This window comes from Panthera uncia, assembly GCF_023721935.1.
Source record: "Panthera uncia isolate 11264 chromosome C1 unlocalized genomic scaffold, Puncia_PCG_1.0 HiC_scaffold_4, whole genome shotgun sequence".
Taxonomy (NCBI): domain Eukaryota; kingdom Metazoa; phylum Chordata; class Mammalia; order Carnivora; family Felidae; genus Panthera; species Panthera uncia.
Window position 1 is genome coordinate 18595008 of NW_026057585.1, and position 18594 is coordinate 18613601.

Below are 18594 nucleotides of genomic sequence, written 5' to 3' on the forward strand. Positions count from 1 at the left end.
ACTGACAATTTGGTTTTACAAAGTAGGTTTGTTTGGTGCTCCTAGGGTTGTGTGGACATTTCATGGTGCTGTATTTATAGATCCATACATTTGTTTCATTCATTTACTCCTGTAATTACAACTCTTTTTTTTTAAACCTGGGCACAGTTTTAAATTTAGGTTTAAATGGTGTAGATAAAAGTTTAATCAGTTTGTACCAGCTAAACTCAAACTCATCCTTTCTTTTCAATAGTTATTATTTCTCCTTGACCAAGGTTATGCTCCTTACCATTCTCTTAGACCAGAATGAGTTTCCTACATTACATTATTCAGTCACTCCTACTTAATAGGGCATGTGCTGGCTTTCCCTAGCAATTCTCAATGCTTTTCAACATAGACAAGAGACAGCTAGCTCTCTATAAATGATTCATTTGCTCTTTCCATGGAGCAGAATTGTTGGTTGGCCCATGGCTTCCCAGCTGCAACTACATTTCCCATCCTCCTTTTTTTCTGGGGGGAGCCAGTGGTATATGAACAGAAGTTATGATTACCACTTCCGAGCTTAATAAACCTTCAAATCTGTCATTCACTCACTTTATCTTTCCCATCTGTTGGCTAGATATGGATCCCGAGGGTGAGCTTAGAAGCCACAGACTGAATATGGCAGAGCCTCTATTAGCCTGAGTCATGAATGGCTGCACAGAGCAGAGCTCCCCATTATTCCCGTTGACTTTACTTGGATGAGAAATAAATTTGCATTTTCTTTAACTACTGAGAGTTCATTGCTGATTGGTACAGCAGCTACCCAGTGTTACCTTAAGTCAAATAATACAACAGGGAATTCTGAACCACTGGCTATAGATAGCTTAGGCCCTTAGGTTGAGTCTCCTGTTAAACATATCCTCAGGGCCAGCCATTGAGAAAACTCCAGCCTAACTGTGTTTGCAAATCAGGTTTCTTTAGCATTAGCGTCCACAGGCTCCTTTAAAGAAATATGGAGAGAAAAGGAAAGTAGCGTTGTTGGAAGCACACTATGTAGTTAGTTCTTAAAAGGTCATCTCACTTATTTCTCATAGAAACTCTGAACTGTTCCTATGTGAATAAAATCAAATAAGTCATTTTAAAGTTTCAAAAAAACCCCTGAAGATCAGAGAGATTAAGTGACTTGCTGAAGGTCACAGAGCTATTGGAATTGGAGTTTATACCTAGAATTATATAACCCATGCATGTTTTTTCAACGACGTCACACTGTTTTCCAACAGATAAAGCTCTAAAGATTTGTTTCTCTGAAAAACTGCACCACATCTTAAAGAGACAAATAAAACTAATTTCAAAAATTCATTCTTCAACAAATACAAGCTCTGAACAAACATTTCAGGGTATAGAAATAGAATATAATATAGAATAGAAATAATGACTATTCAGGGGGACTATAACCCACAACAACCACCATATAAAACAGTGTCATTTCGTTGAAAGATGTGTGTTTCACTAAGATGCAGCCATGCCTGCAATTTTGTTATTATGTATATTCATTGGCTTTAACTTTCAAAGGATTAGGAAAGAGCAATCCCATTTGTAATACTATACACGCACATATCAATAAAAAGACTCCCTGAAGGTAATATAAAAGCCAGTGAAGATTGAAAAACCCTCTCAGAAATACAGATAGAGTCATATGGGGTCACCTGCATTGTCAGAGAGAATATAAATGTATTTGAATGCACTGAATCTGAGAACACTTAAAAAATAAATGGTAGGAATATAAATTCAGGACCAAATAGCTATTGTACCAGTGAAATAGGTAATCTAGATTTGCTTTCTGTTGTAACCCCTTTGTGGTTTTATATTGGAAGAGGATAATTGGAAAGGGGGCTTACTTGGTATTGAGGATAGTTAATGAAGCACATTTTCTTTCAAAACCAAAGTAGACACAGAGCCTAAAAAATTCACACATCTGTAACTAATCTATTCAACAACCATACTGGTACAAGAAGAAGAAAGGATAAGGATAAATAGGAGGATGACGAGATTGAGGAAAAAGACAGAACCAAGGCATATAATTTTAAAAGTAAGTCTAAGATAACTGCCTTCCCTCCCTCCAAAGCCTCACCATTTTATCCTTGAATTCTTGTGCTTCACCAATAGTAAACAAAATCCCTTAAGTCCCACCTTACATAAGATCTCTCACAGTTTTATTTTCTGGTTTCCAAACCTACAGAGAAGTAAATTGGAGGACTGACTGAAACTACAATGATGTCCATGAGACAGGCCAGCATGACAACAAAGAAAAAAGAGGAAAAAAAAACCTATGAAAACAATACTTGCATGCCCCCAAATTGGAGATACTTGGTACCATTAACAAAGGCACAGATTGTTAAGCGTTTGACTCTTGATTTTGGCACAGTCATGACCTTGTGGTTTGTGGGATCAAGTCCCACATTAGGCTTTGTGTTGACAGTGCAGAGCCTGCTTAAGATTCTCTCTCTGCCTCTCTCTCTCTCTCTCTCTCTTTCTCTCCCTCTCAAAATAAATAAACTTAAAAAAATTAAAAGAAAGACATAAGCAGCTTTTGTATGTCCGAGAGCATTATTCTATTAGGAAATACATTATTGTTTCCACTGATGAAACTTAATCTTCAAGGAAAATTAAAATATTTAAGTGTTCTTTTGAGGGGAGATAGGGATATATACTTTTATGTACTTTAAAAGATCTACATTTATTCCTTTATTCAACCAATATATATTTAGCATTTTCTATTACAGATACTATCCTTACTGTTGGAACTTTATTATCAAAAAGAAAGAGAGATGCAAACCAAGAAACTGAACTATACAGAACTAATGGTTACCAAAAGGGAGGTGGGGGAGGGGGAATGGGCTAAACAGGTGATAAAGATTAAGGAGTGCATGTGTTGTGATGAGCACCAGGTGTTGTATTGAAATGTTGAATCACTATTTTGTATACCTGAATATTATACCTAATATTACATATATAGTAACTAACAGGAATTTAAATAAAATCGTAAAAAATAGTAAGACAGATAGACCCTTCACCCTAACATATTAGGGTTTGGATAATGGGAAAATTATAATTCTGTTTTATAAATACTATTATCCTGATGCACATGATGCAGAACCAAAAAATTAGTATCCCGTGGCACCTTCATGCAAATTAGAAAAAGGCATTTCTTTCTCCTTGAACACAATGGAACATCATGGAACATAGCCTGGTGAATGGATTACAGGCTGCATTTCACTCGTTCTCTACCAGGTGCCCTTGTGTGGGAATGACCTGCTCTAACAAATGTCACAGGGTACTGGGAATAATGAGAGCATGTAATACAGTCTGGAAGTTGTAGAGGAGGATTTTACAAGTAATAATATCTGTGGGAGAGAAGAATCAAGAATGAGAATTATTATAATACAGGGAACAAAGCATTATAATGAAAGTATATACAGGGGGTATATGCATCAGGAAACATCTATCCCATATTGGGGAGACTTCACTTTGAGACACCTGTGATGAGCCTGGAAGGACCATTAACATATAGCCAAGTAAATAAGGAGTAAAATACATTCTAAACAGAAAAAGCATTTTTCCCTTTAACGTTTGTGCTTAACGTTTGTGTATTAAAGAGTAATATAATCGGTAATACAATTTAAAATATTCCAGTTTCCCATAACCCTTGTAGTCCTTATAAATATTTCAAATATTACTTACTATACCAAAATATATAGACATCTATACCAAATGCTGAATATAATCAATAGAGTAATATTTAACTTTGAATGTAATTGGAAATAAGAAAATCCAGTTTTGTATTTGGATGGTTTGACTTATCAGTGACAGCCAAAAGAGGAAGGGCTGATTCTGCATGGTATCTGCTTCCACTCCTGTTTTTATTTTAAAATATGTAAGAAACTCTTGCAAAAGCAAAAATTGTACTGGGCAAAGTTAAACAAACAAGGAAATCTTTATTCAGGGTTATTGCAATAGAGAAGAGAGATCAGAATGCATTCTAAACTCAACTCCATTGAAATTGAAGGTGTGATGGCCTAGCTTTTAAGTGCTAGGGTGAGCTAGTAAAAAAGTCCTGGGGTACCTTGTGGGGGAGGAGAATGATCAATGGCATGTGTGGGTTATTTCTGAACTGGTGAATGCTTTTCTCTGTGGTTAAACCATCTCTGTGAGCTAACTAGTGCCTAGGCAAATTAGACTCCTACCCTCCCACAGAGACTGGAAGATAAAGGAACTCTCTTCCTTGATGTTTACATTTCAAAAAAAAATGGCTCCTGGGTCCTTAGGGAAGACATTCCTTGGTTTCAATACTGGCAAGAGGCTTTTAAAAATTTTTCATATATATCAAAGGGGTGGAGAAAGAATTTACAACCATATATTTTCTAAGGAAATGGTTTGAGAAAAGGGAAGTCAGGGTCTAGAGTCAGGAAGAAACCTATCTGAACTTTAATAAAGCTGAGGGAAATATTAAGGCTGTCTTGGTGAATCCAATTCTACCCACGGTTCTAAGTTTAGATCAAGTCACTTTGTTCATGAAGGGTCAAGAACGTAGGATTTCCTAAAACATATATTTTTGATTCTCTCTTTGAAATGTAAAAGCTATATCCATTACTTTGGCTATTAAGTATAAAGTTTATTTGGTTTGAATATCCAGTGAAATGGACAAAACACATTATACTTGTTAAATAAAAAACAAATCTGGAATTAGGTAAGGAGAGATTTTATTCCAAAAAATGACTGCAATAGTTGGAGATGAACTATTGCAATGGAGAGAATGCTTCCATGTTAAGATCCTAAAGCATCTCAAAGGTCAGGCAGAAAAGACAGAGTAAGTAAAGATAGAAAGAACAGGGTATGGGGGGAATGGTATGAGATGGTGTGACAGGACAGTTGAGCAGAAAATAGGCATTGTTGTATGATCCAACATTTGCTTAACTTCTAGATACTTGCTTAAAATCAAGAGTGGGTCAAAGTTTAGTGGCCTGGAGATAAGGAAAGAAGCCTGATTAAAGTTTGGTCGAGTAACATTTGGAGGATATTTTGTTTATATGTGTTGGTTGGGACAAACAATCATTTAGCTTTGTAATAGGTAAATCATAAGTCATATTTGAATCTTAGCTAAAGCAAACAGGGAAGAATAGTTCTTTGCAATATGCCATTTCCTAGATCACAAAATTGTGGCAGGATTTTCAACCATCAAGATTTCCCAGGAGCACAGGCTCAGTTAAGTTTCAACATTCTCATATTAAAGCCTAGGCATAAGAATATAATATATTTTTATCATTTGATATTTGAATCCATAAATTTGAATTGGTAAATAAACAAAATTGAACCAACAATGAATTAATCTCACTTCCAAAACTTCTAAAAGTAAATAAACCAAGAAATGTAATTCTTACTTCTGATATCACAACATTAGAGAAGTTAGAGCAATTCAAGTTAAGACTCCTTCAATGACCAGGAGTTGTATGGAACACTTAAACATGTCTGAGCCTTCATTATAGCTTGAAACATTGGAAGTGGAACTGCATTGATCTAGTTTCACTGAGGGCCTGAGATTCAAACTTAATTTTCAAAATTGCCTCTACCTAAGCATTGGTCCCTGGGGCCAAGAGGGACAACAAAACTGAATCATGCTGTTAGTGGAGGCATTAAGATCACCTCCAACAATACTTATATTAAAATGTTTAAATTTTGATATAATAGTCTTTCTATTTGTGTCCCTCACACCACCTACCATTCTACTGAATTTTCCTCTTTCTCTTAGTCTATGGTAAAAAGTCTTTATCAAAAATCATAGCACAAATAAAGTTTTAGCTCACTATTTACATAATGACTGTCACTTGTATTGTTCTTCTTAAGTATATTTAATTATTGGACCTTCATATCTCTTTTTATATATTTGTGCAAAATTTTGATGATTAGACTAGAAATTCCTTACATATGAGAGTTAACTTTTGAAATCTTTCTCAAAATCAGTTATTTGAAAAAAATAAAGATGTCATTTATTGTCTAGTTTTTACATATGTTTCATAAACTTGCCTCATTAATATATCTTTAGACATTTTCTGATATTTGATCAATTAATATGTTATATTACTTACAAACATAGAGTATTAGAAAGCATCAGACACTAAAGTTTTGTATAATTCAATTCACTCATTTCACTGAGGAGGAATTTGAGATCCGGAGAGATTAAGTTTTTGCTTTAGTAACTCGTTGGGTGGCATGTGATAAACAATTTTGATCACTACTTAAGTAATAATGCTCATCATTTCTTCATTTACTTAAAGGGTTCCTGACCCCCCAAATGGTTCAGAAGTATTCACCTGGATGATTTCCAAGGGCCTTCACCCTTCTCACATGATTTAAGTACCATTTTGCTCTATATACATATTCATGTGAGAAGTTCAGCTAACTATTTAAGTAATTCAAATTGTAATTGTTCAGATAACTCAGTTCAAAGTGTCAAAGTATCTGGAAAAATCGCACTAATTCTTTAATTTATAATTAAATCTACCTTTGATGAAGCATTGTTGTATAATAAATGTTTCTCCCCAGACCAAAATGCTTTACAATTATAAGACATGAATGATTGTTTGCAAGATTAAGCCCTTCAGGCCATAGATAACCCACTGCAATCTCAGTCACAGGAGATGCCAGACAAATGCTTCTGCATCAGTAGGAGTCAGGACTAATTTGAGGACTCATGCAAGCAAAGAAAGGCGTATTTCCTTCCAGAGGAACACAGAGACATAATTAGATATTTGCATGTAACACTTAACCCTTGAGTGTGCTTTTCAGTTAATTATTTAAAATTATTGAACTGCTATTTTATCATGGACTAAAAATAAGTACAGGTGTACACAGTTCATACCTTAAGGAAATAGTTATAAATAAAATATTATAGAAATGCAAAGTTCATAGATATAAAAATTGAACAAAATTAAATGATAACTTGCAAGATTTGATCTTGCTTTGTCTCTATTATGAGGGCTTGCTTGTCAACATAAAATCATTTGAAAAACAAAATAAAACAAACAACAGAAACGTCTGGTTTACCTATTATCTATTGATTATAAAGTGTTTGGGATAATATGGATCAATGTTTTTTTTAAGTGTTTTGAAGTCTTACATCATGTGTAGGAAGGTAGGGGTAAATCTTCATCAAATGTGTGTGTGTGTGTGTGTGTGTGTGTGTGTGGCAAGATTTTGCACACATTTTGTAGTATCATTTATTAATTCCAATTAGGATTAATATAATAACTATTGAATTGACCTAGATAAAACACTTAACTTCTCTGAGGATTAGTTCCATTTTCTATAAAAGATATGGTAGATCAAAGAAGACTAATTTGGAATGCAGGGAAAAAAATCTACTTTTCTTTTGGTTTTAATAATAGACTTCCTTGTGATCTTCATTCTTTAAGAAAAACATTCTATTAGGCTTCAGTAGAGGGTTAAAAGAAGATTATTTTTAATTTCACTCTTTGAAACTGAGTCACAATTATTACATTTTCAGCTGTCTGTGAAATATGAAGTTGAAAATGTTCAGTCTTTGTCTTCAAAGAGCTTACAATTGAATATTAGAATCAACCATGTGAATAATTATATTACTGGATAAATGAAATTAAGAAATACAATCATATGGAATCATAAAACAAAGAGTGAACTCATTCTTCTAGAGAATATGAAATAATTACTAACAAAAATGATAAGAATATTGGCTACTGAACTGTATTTACAATATAAAGTAGAGTGAAAAGGCTGGTTAGGGAATGGCATGGAATGCAGGATACAAAGTTTACAAAGAATTAGTATGTGTTTGAGTACTTTTGAAAAACAAACTTGTTAGAGTCCAAAGAAAAAAGCTTAGAATAGTTAGCTCTGCATGATGTTAAAAAAATTATTCTGACCTTTATTGAAATGGTAAAGAAGACTTTATTCAAGACTGTTGTAATGGGTCTAAGTATCAAGAGTATTGCACTCAAGGAGAGATCAAGCTTGACTCTACATACAACAAAAACAAGGGGGATCTATAGCCAGGGAATAAGTTGTGGGAAAGGATCACTGGGAGGAAAGTTACTAAGAGGGGACATCAGGGGAAGAGGAATTCTTGCTAAACTGACCTAACAGGATTCATGTTGAAGGCAGGCCAGGAAAAGCAGATATCACAGGTGGGGAGATTTTCTCTAAACTGAATTAGCAGGATTCTTGCTAAAACTGGACTCCAAAAAGATGAACACAGAACCCTCAGATCAAGGCCTAGTCAAGAAAACGGTTCAGAGGAGTCTGACTAAAGTTTGGTCAAGGAGAGTCTTTGTCACAGTCAAGTGGCAGGGATGGCAGAAGTAGTTGAGTACAAAGGAGCAGAAGGGAATATTTGGGGTAATAGGATTATTTTGTATCTGGATTGCAGTAGTACTTACACAACTCTATGTATTTGTTAACATTATAGAACTGCACATTAAAATGGGTGTATTTTCACGTAATTTATATACCTCAATAAACATACAGAAAGCCAAAAAAATCAAATGTATAAAATGTATAAATATATAAATGTATCAAATGTATAAAATACCCCAAAGTATCACACATACGCGTATGCGCACACACACATACACACACACACACGCACACTGAGAACTGCTTTGCCATCCAGCAGGCGGATGACCTATTCATAATTCAGGACAGCAGAAAGATATAGAGTCTCCAAAAGGTAAACAAAGGCCGATTTTGGCCCAATTAAAGAAATGCTGATAATTAAAATATCACAATAGAGTATAACTAGTGGTTCAATGACGCTTCATCATAAATATCGTAGGAGGGGATTTGAACATACAATTGGGAATCTTACTGGATAAACCAAATCTCTTCAACATCCAAGTTTCTGTAATTTGATGACTTTAATATCTTTCCATTAAAGTAAAGAAAAGGGTAAGTGTTGCTGGTTTGTCAAGTGTTCTCCAGAGGGAATCAGAAGTAAGCAAAGGACATAAGCAGGGGACAGAAAATAAAAATAAGCTTGGAGCACTCCAAAAGATCTTGCCAGTTCTATTGGTTGTAAAACATTATGCAAAGTTGGAGGGAGGGAAAAAAGGGAAAATATGAATCATGCATGTTAGTATCCTACCTCCTAAGAGGAGTGTACAAAACCTACCTTTGTATTCAAGGAGGTTGTAAGAGTAACATCGTTTTTTTGTTGTTGTTGTTGTTGTTGTTTTTTTATCCTGGATATTTTGGCTCTTGTTTGTTTTCTGTTCTATATTTTTACTGTTTTCTTTTTATGTTATAATGGACAAAGAAGCTATGTATACACAGTAACTACATCATTCAAATGATTACAGTAACTAAGATTTGACATTTTTATGCTCAATGACTTAACCCATTATCTGAGTAATAAATATTCGTAAATGAATATGGTTATAAATTGTAAGTGCAAAATATTTATCAATCAACTGCAAACAAAATAATTCAGCAGATAATTATCAGAAGCTTTACTCTTATGATTCCTAAACACAAAGATGAACTATTGCTTATTATCTAAACTTGAGATTTTTTTTGTATCTTACCAACATTCTTTAATGCAAACAGAAGTTGATATAATATTCCTTCTTAATTACCTTCCATTACTAGAGGCATGATACAATTCCTGAAAACTAAGCCTTCTTATCTGTTTTTCATGTAATTGTTGACATAATTGGAAATTTTTCCTTTTGAAAATCGGTGTTGATTTCCCCCATCGTTTAATTACAGTTCCCTGAATTGGATCCTCTTTTCTCTTTTCAATTTTCAAAAGTACACACACATACATAAAACATAAACACACATGCCTTTTAAGGAAAAAAAAAATAGTTGCATTCTTTAGAATATAGTTGAGTCCATCAGAATGCATGTAATATATGTAGAATAGCACATAGCATAGAAGAAGATATAATTTAATAATGATATTTTTATCTTGACCAAAATATATTTCCACAGTTTATGGGAAAAAGTATTATTGTCAACGAGAGGTATGGGAGGTAGCTCTTGTATTCTTACAAAGTTAAACCCTAGTTTAATCCATACTTCAGAATCATGTTATATCTACCCATAACTTAGTGGCCAAAAAAAGGAACAATAATCATAAATAAGTGTTTTCTTTTGGCATTGAAAATGCAGTGGGGATATAGTAGAAGCTCATTTTTAAATAGCTTATTTAATATGGATTTAACATCTATCACATTATATTCACTATTCTCTTATGTATAGATATTAAAGTTCAGAGATTGGATTTAAATTTCTGACTGGATTTAAATCCTGATTTAATAAATCAAAATAATATCATATAATTGCCAAAAATTCTTAGTTAAAATCTAAAAGAGTTTTAAATTATTTAATGCTACTGAGTCTCTGATAAAGAATACTATCAACCAAAAAGGAATGGCTACTTAGGTCCAGTTAGCTGAAGAGCTAGGACTAGATCATCAAATTCTGATCTTTAATCTCTTTTCTTCATATTTATTCATCAAGTACTGTCAGATATATTTTCAGAATAATTATCTAAGTGTACCAGGGATGCTATTATTAAACTACTTTTACAGTTAAGAAATATGCGACTCAGAGTGATTCTCTGATTTTATCTGGGTTGCACAGAAGGGAACACCTCAGAAAACCTTATGAGACATTCTTTAATTCTTAAAAAAAAAATGATATATTCATTACTTTGTGAAGCTTCTTATATAGCTTTCCTTCACCTTTACCTCTGTATAAATTTGAATTAGGTCCAGCTTTATACTGCCAGAAAGTAAAACTTTTCCTTACCACCTTAGATTCAGTAACTGGGGGCTTGTGAATTACATCTTTTTTTTTTAAGTTTTATTTATTTTGAGATAGAGAGCACAAGTGGGAAAGGGGCAGAGAGAGAGGGAGAAAGAATCCCAAGCAGGCTCTGCACTGACAGCAGAGAGCCAGATGCAGGGCTTGAACTGTGAGATCATGACCTGAGCCAACATCCGGAGAGCTTAACCAACTGAGCCACCAAAGCACCCCTGGGGGCTTGTGAATTAAACTAACACAAGACCAATTAACAGAAGAAAAGGCACAGAGTTTTCATTAATATCTATGTACAAGGGAGTTCACAGAAAAGAAGTGATACTCAAAGAAGTGGTTAAACTGGGGGTCTTATATACCTTTTTAACAAAGGGATGTGGGTTGGGCTTCAAGGGATGACAATTTATGGAGAAGTAACTAGAAAATATACGTGGGAACTAAGGGAAGAGAGGAGCTATTTTAGTAAAGGCTGCTTTTACAAATTGATCTTGGTATAAACTCATCTGAGATGATAAGATTCCCTCTCTCTCTGATACAGGATTTCTTCAAAGGGAAATTGATGCTCAGTTTTGGGCAGAGAAAAGGCAGAGAACTCTTCAGATCAAAATATTACTTATGCCAACGTGGCATATTTGGGGATTTGGAGGTGCTTTACAGTTATCAGAGACCCAAATCCCTTCCATATATCTGCTCTTGAATTCCAGCTGCAAGGTCATGCCATGGTTCAAGATGGCTGTCAGAGCATCAGTCAGATCTGTTACAGGCTTCAGCAAGAAGGGAGAGAGGACAAACGGCTCATCCCAGCTAGCTATATCCCTTCTTAAGGAGCATGCCTTGAAGCTCCACCCAACAATTTCTATTCATATCTGAAAAAGAAGTTAATCATGTGGTTATGCAGATAGATGCAGAGGAACTAGACTAGTCTAAATGACTAGAAAAGCAGTCATTTAGCTGGGTGTTTTCCTACTCTGAAGTAATATGAGGATCATTTACTTAAAAGGAAGGAAGAAAGATAAGCAATTCTGCTGCATAATTTCTATTTGCTCTTCCAGTCTACTTCACATCATTGTCTACTGTTTTTCCCCCAGGAGGCTAACTTACACAAACTGCATCATCAGAACACCCTTGCCCTCTGGCTGCCAATTAAGACAAACAAGAAAATTGAAGGACAGAAGTAGTAAGTGTTATGGATATTTATTTTCCATGCTTCTTTCCTGCCAGCCTATAATTCTTTGGCAGCTGCATTCAACTTCTTGAGGCCATAGCTTCTACAAAGGCAATCTTTTCCTACAATTACAGCTGCCCTTGGACCTAGGAGTGGAGATAGTTCTCGGATTTGTTATTCTGTGAGTACTCCACCATTCCTATCTCTGTCCACACATTCACGAATAGACCTGTATTGGTTTGCTTGGGCTGCCAGAACAAGTACCAGAGACTGAATGGCTTAAACAACAGAAATCTATTTGCTCACAATTCGAAAGGCTAGAACTATGACATCAAAGTGTTGGCAGTGTTTCTTTATTCTGAGGTTTCTCTCTTTGGCTTCTAGATGGACGTCTTCTCCCTATATCTTCTCATGGTCTTCCATCAGTGCCCATATTTCCTCTTCTTATAAGGACACCAGTCACATTGGATTAAGGCCTACTCTTATGACCTCATTTTAACTTTATTACCTCTTTAAAATCCCAATCTCCAAATACAGACACATTCTGAAGTACTAGGGCTTTACCATGGGAATTTCTGGGCAGGGGAGGTACACAATAACAGCCCATAGCAAGTCCCTTCAATAACATTTCTTTAATTACTCTTTGTGAGTCCATTTGTCCTCGCTGGGAGGCTAACAATCTTTGTATCTCTGTCTTAGTCTCCATAGTATTTATGGCAGTGTTTCCCAAACTTTAATGTGCATGCATACTACTTGGGCATTTTGGTAAGAATGCATTGGGATTCAGTAAGGAGGAGGAGTATTGCTATTTTGCATGCTTCCAAATGATGTCAGTATAATGCACCACATCTTGAGTTGCAGAGTACTATCTCTCTCTCTCTCTCTCTCTCTCTCTCTCTCTCTATATATATATATATATATATATATATAACCCAGTTGTTGGCATGAATAATCATTCCACTCACTCAGCTGGTCCTGTCTTACCTTGGACTTAGTGAGGCTAATTGATGGTTTTGTTTCATTTTGTTTTGTTTTTATCTGGGTTCCCTCCAAACATCTTGACATGAGGATTCATACATCTTCACATAATAGAATAGCATGCTCTAACTTACTGGAAGTGTGAGTTCTGGCTTTCTAGTTCAATATAACATAGATAATGTTTATTGTAACTTGTTTATTAATGTCTCCCCAGAGTAACATTTTAATGAACTTTCACTTCCATTCTTCAAAGTTGTTTGAACTAAAATACATTCTAAGTAGTATTATAAAACAAAGATTAAACATAAAATAAAACATCATAAAATCTTTATAAATTAAATATATTGGCATTTCTTAGTCTCTTCTTCTTTTATAATAGCTCATTAGCACAAAAGTAAAAGTATTTTAATTTAGACTTAGGAGTTACTACCAGTCACTCCTCTGGGAGTCAAGCATTACTGGTTTTCTCAGGAACTTAACATTTTTAATCTTAAATAATAATGTAGAAGAGGGATAATGCTGGCAGTATTAAATTATATACATAATGGTAGTTTTTTAAATAACCATTACCTTATAAAACTAATAAATATCAACATGTTAATTGAATAAATGGATAAATAAGGGATTGGTGGAGTAAATGAGCTATATATTTACAAGGTATCTAAAAATAAAGATGAACAGTATGGATGAAACACCTAATTGCAATGTTAAATGTACTAAGAGCTTTTTTGGAGAGTTTATATTTAATTGTAGGAAATAAGGTCATTAGAGTTTTAGGTTTTTGACACATACTTTCTAAGAGGGCCTCTTTCCTCAGGCCACATGAGCTTGTACTGAAAATATGGACAGCAAAATGGTAAAAATATAGTAAATCTAGCTTCAGACAACAGCCCTTGTCCACCTCAGGAGAAGGAAGCTCACGTGTTTATGCTGCTCATGAGAATCAGAAGCAGAGCATCTGCCAGTCCCCTCCATTATTTGTTTCCTTCAGACAAATACTTGTCACAGGCTTGATACATTCCATATTGACATTGTCTCATAGTTTTACTGTCGCCATTTTGAAGTGCAGGAATAGCACTATTACCAGGCAAGTCTGCCTTAGGCTCTGTGTGAATGAAGATACTTATGATGTAAGAAAAACAAGAGGACAAAAAGAAGATAAAGCCAGGGGGCAAGATCACTATACAAATATACACTGTCACATCCTTCACACTAGCCAGAGGTAAGTCACAAATTGCATCACCTGAAAAAAATGAGACAAAGTCAGCTATTTTAATCAGATTAATTCAGCCATAAAATTCACCATTTATTCTATATAAGAATATTTTTCAGGTCCTGAAAACACCCGAGAAAAATCCCCTCAGGAGTTTCCTAGAATATGGCACCATGAAATGTGGTGAATAGCATTACTGTCTGCCCGTAGACATTATTCAATGAATGTGTATTGGTTTATAGCACTGATTTGCTAAAACGTGTAGAGTAAATATAACAACATAGTCTTTATAATTCCTAACTATAGGCTAAATAGATATTGTCATAGTTGTATAAAACTAATTTAACAAAGGAATAAAACATTTAGATTTGAAATCTTTAGTGCTCTGACTTATCTGAAGTTTAAAACTTAAAACATTTAGAGAATAAATGTGTTGCATCTCTTTTAGTAAAATGTACTTACTATCTCATTACTGTGGGCTGAGGAAATGGTTTCACAATTGCTGATATTTTTCTTGATGAGAGAAGCAGCTATTGAATCACTGGTCTTAGGTGACAAATGTACTTCAAAAACAAAGTTAGTAGAGTTCTCTAACTGTGGGAGGAAAGACCGGTCCTGACAATTTTTATTCAGGGTTCACTTACTATGAAAGACAATGTCTTACGTACTGAGGGGGAATATGAATATGAATGAGCTATGTCTACAGCTCAAAAAATAAGGTAAAAATTTAGTAGACATGATGAATAATTTGTTCCTCTAAACCCAAAAGTTTATCTCAAGTCAGGTTGCATGGAGTCTATAAAATTATTACGTACACATAACCAATTGTACTCACTTCTCTACATAGGTTACAGTCAAAGTGAGAAAGTGGTCCCAGACACTCCAGGAAATAGTATTCTAATAATTTCAGTGACCCAAAAGGAAGTGTTCATGTAAAAAACAATAGATGGTCAATTTCTCTACAGAATTAAGTTTAGACGATCTGTGGAAAACACTTGAATTCTCTGCACGTGTCAATACAATTAGGAAGGGATGCATCCTTCATCTCACTTTTACTTGTAATATACTGATATTTGCTCATATATTCAGCTACTTAAAAAATCTGTTTAATGTTTATTAATCTTTGAGAGAGAGAGAGAGAGAGAGAAAGAAAGAGAAAGACAGAGAGAGAGAGAGGTGGGGGGAGGGGCAGAGAGAGAGGGACACACAGAATCCAAAGCAGCCTCCAGGCTCTGAGCTGTCACCACAAGAGCCCGATGCAGAGCTGGAACCCACTGACCATGGTATCATGACTTGAGCCAAAGTCAGATGCTTAACTGACTGAGCCACCCAGGTGCCCCTATTCAGCTACTTTTTAAAAAAAATTAAGTGTTTCTATATTCCACTAGAAAGTTCAGAGAGCCCTAGGAGAGCTATTGAGTGAAAACATTCGAAGTAGTAGTATTGAAATAGTTTTAAGAAGATGTAAACATTACTTAGTAACAATTTCTCTTAAGAAATGCAGACCTTTACAAACTAATATTATTGGTTAGGAAAATTGGCAATGTCTATATGGGACACATGATCTAAAGCAACCCCATTGATGTTCTTTTAAGTAATTTGGATATTTAAATATAAAGCTGATTTCTTAGCTACTTCATACCCGTAGGTGAATTATGGTAAAGGTTTCACTAAAAGGTTAGAGCACTAAACACAAAGTTACTCCCAGTGCTAAATGGAAAAGGGACTAAATCATAGTGAAACGATTATAACAGGTGGTATGCAAGTAACGTAATAGTTAAAATTAATAGTAAGATAAAGCCAAAGAAAAATCTGTACACAAATAAATACGAGATTACTGAAATCAATGACATTCTGAGAAAGTTAATAAGGAAATTTAGGGCCATTATTTAAAAAAGAAGATTATACTGAAATAAAATTGTGTAAAAAAGAATTGAAATATAGTTGAGAACTTTCCATTTTAAATGTTTGCCTTCATAGGGTGATAGTGTCTTTAGTTAAATACCAGGCCCTTTCAAAAGAAAATAAGATAAGTATATTCCTGGGACCTAATCATACCATTTTAATGAATTAGTTACAAAGAATTTTGGAATCTGTCCCTTGTTTGAAAAAAAAAATGGATCAATATTTTTTATGAAAAAAGTAAAAGTAGTTGTTTTTCAGAGGTATTTTAAAATTTCAGGTATTTTTTATTTCTTCAAATTTACTTATCAGGAGTGACTGAAATAAAAAAATATAATTGAGCGTCATCATCATAGAAATAGCTTTAAGAGAAAACCTGTCAGATGAATATTATTGCTCCCCATTTTCAACCAATAAATAGTTGCCACTGACAGATAGCCAATAGTCTGTCAAGAATGCTCTAGGTATGTTACATAACACAACATGCCTGTTCACAGGCGGAAAAACTCGGAATTAACTCCCGTGAACTTGATTTCATCATACAAGTTAGGCACCAAAGCATCACCCATGCCTCTGAGGACACTGGACCATACACCCTCAAAAAAAGCTTCAGCTCCTTCACTGCAAGAAATATCCCACCAGCATTCAAGCCTGCCTGTGTACACGATGTCACCTCCTTTGTGCCCTGAATGCACCATCATATGGCAGTGAACAGTGTCAGATGGACAGGAAATCAACCCGGCATCCATTGTGATGGATTGTATTATTATCCAGCTGATGAAGATGTGAATATCCTTGGGATTTGGAAGTGTTCCCTTTGCAGTGTCCTAGTCACTGAAGTAGGCAGCTTGGTAGGTAATACCCTGAATAGATACATTAAAACCTAGTACGGGCCCCTCATCCCACCAGATTTGTAGTCCTTAACCTGGCAGTCACTGAGGCCTTGGGATTTCTTTTCAGCTCCAGCTTTGCCCACATCAACTGTTAGATGGGTATAGACAAAATCAAGAGGATACACAAAACACAAGGATGGGGCTGCAGCAGCACCACTTGTTGCCAGATTCCCTGCAAAGTAGTGCCAAAACTGGGTTCTCTTGTCCACACCACCCAGGAAGCTCTGTTTGTATGTATCTTTGAAGGCAAAGTTGAGAGCCTGGGTGGGGAAGTATTTGATGCCATTGGGCAGGTTACCACGCTGGAAGCACGGGACTCCCTGCTCCATGGGGATATGAACCACGCAGTTTATAATGCCCTTGTACTGCTTATCTGCAGTGATTTGCCTGTGGGCACTGTGCACTTGCAGCAGCAGCTTGACCCAATGGATGGGCTCTACTATGTCTTGGAGGTCTACTGCGGCCACTCCACCCTCTAGGAAGTCCTTAGTGAAGGACATAGAGCCGTCTGTCATGTTGAAAGGAAAGAGGAGGCAGGTGACTACAGTAGGAACTGGCTGGGACTTTAGGAAGCATATTTTAATATTTAAGGAGTCATTATCAAATGACTCCATATGGCAAATCAATATGCTTTGTTGGCTTGCAATTTTTAAAGCCATTTAAAAAATATTGACATAAAATGAATTGCACATATTTAAAGTTTAGGAGCCCTTTTTTAGATTCTTTGTGATTATCTGTATAGACAATCATATATTTTGCCTATCGTATCTTCTGCAAATAGATGTAGCTTTACTTCTTCTCTTTTTCTAATTTATATGCTCTTTATTTTCCTTTTTCCTTTTGCCTTATTGAAAATCTATCTCATTAGCAAACCAACATAACATTGAATATGAGTAGGGGGAGGAGATACCCTTGCCTTATTCTTGATCTGAGGCAGAAAGTAGTCTCTCACTATTAAATATGATATTAGCTGGAGGATTTGTTGATGTTCTTTATGAGATTAAGGAAGTACCCTGCTTCTAGTTTGTTGAGAGCCTTTATCAGGAACAGATGTCTGATTTTTCCAAATGCTTTTTTCTTCATCTGTTGCTACAATAATTTTTTTTCTTATTTAGTTACTCTGTTAACATGGTAAAAAAAAAAAAACAAATATTTTTGTTTTCAATATTGAACAAGCCTTGTATTCCTGGGATGAACCTCACTTGGTTGTGATGTAGGGCTGGGTTTGTTGTTGTTTTGGTTATCCTCAGTGCATCGGAGTCTAGATTCCATTAGTGATATCTTTTGTTTGTTTCTCCACTTAGTTTTGAATTTTCCTTTGCACTTCCCCCCAGAGAAAGCCTGTGTCTTGCAGTTCTCACAGGTGTCTCCCACTGTTAGTTGTACTAGATGAATGTCAGCTTGTTGATAGGGAGTTGGTAGGGGTAGTTGATGCTCTGATAAGCCTTAGTCTTAAGGAGACACTATGAACCTTGATCTCAGGCATGTGCCCTTTTTAAGTATCTGATCTCTTCTCCAGATGCAAAGCTAGGGTTGCACATTCTCTAGCTCCTTCTCAAAGTAGAAACATTTTTTAAAAATTCCTTGTTTCCCTCATTAACTGCAGTGCTTCTCCACTAGTGCCCTTAGTT

General features: G+C 35.3%; 1 pseudogene; it reads right to left on the minus strand.

The window, feature by feature from the left end:
- Nucleotides 1–16561: 16561 nt before the first annotated feature.
- LOC125913477 (ADP/ATP translocase 2-like) lies at nucleotides 16562–17478 on the minus strand (annotated as a pseudogene).
- Between the last annotated feature and the right edge of the window lie 1116 nt (nucleotides 17479–18594).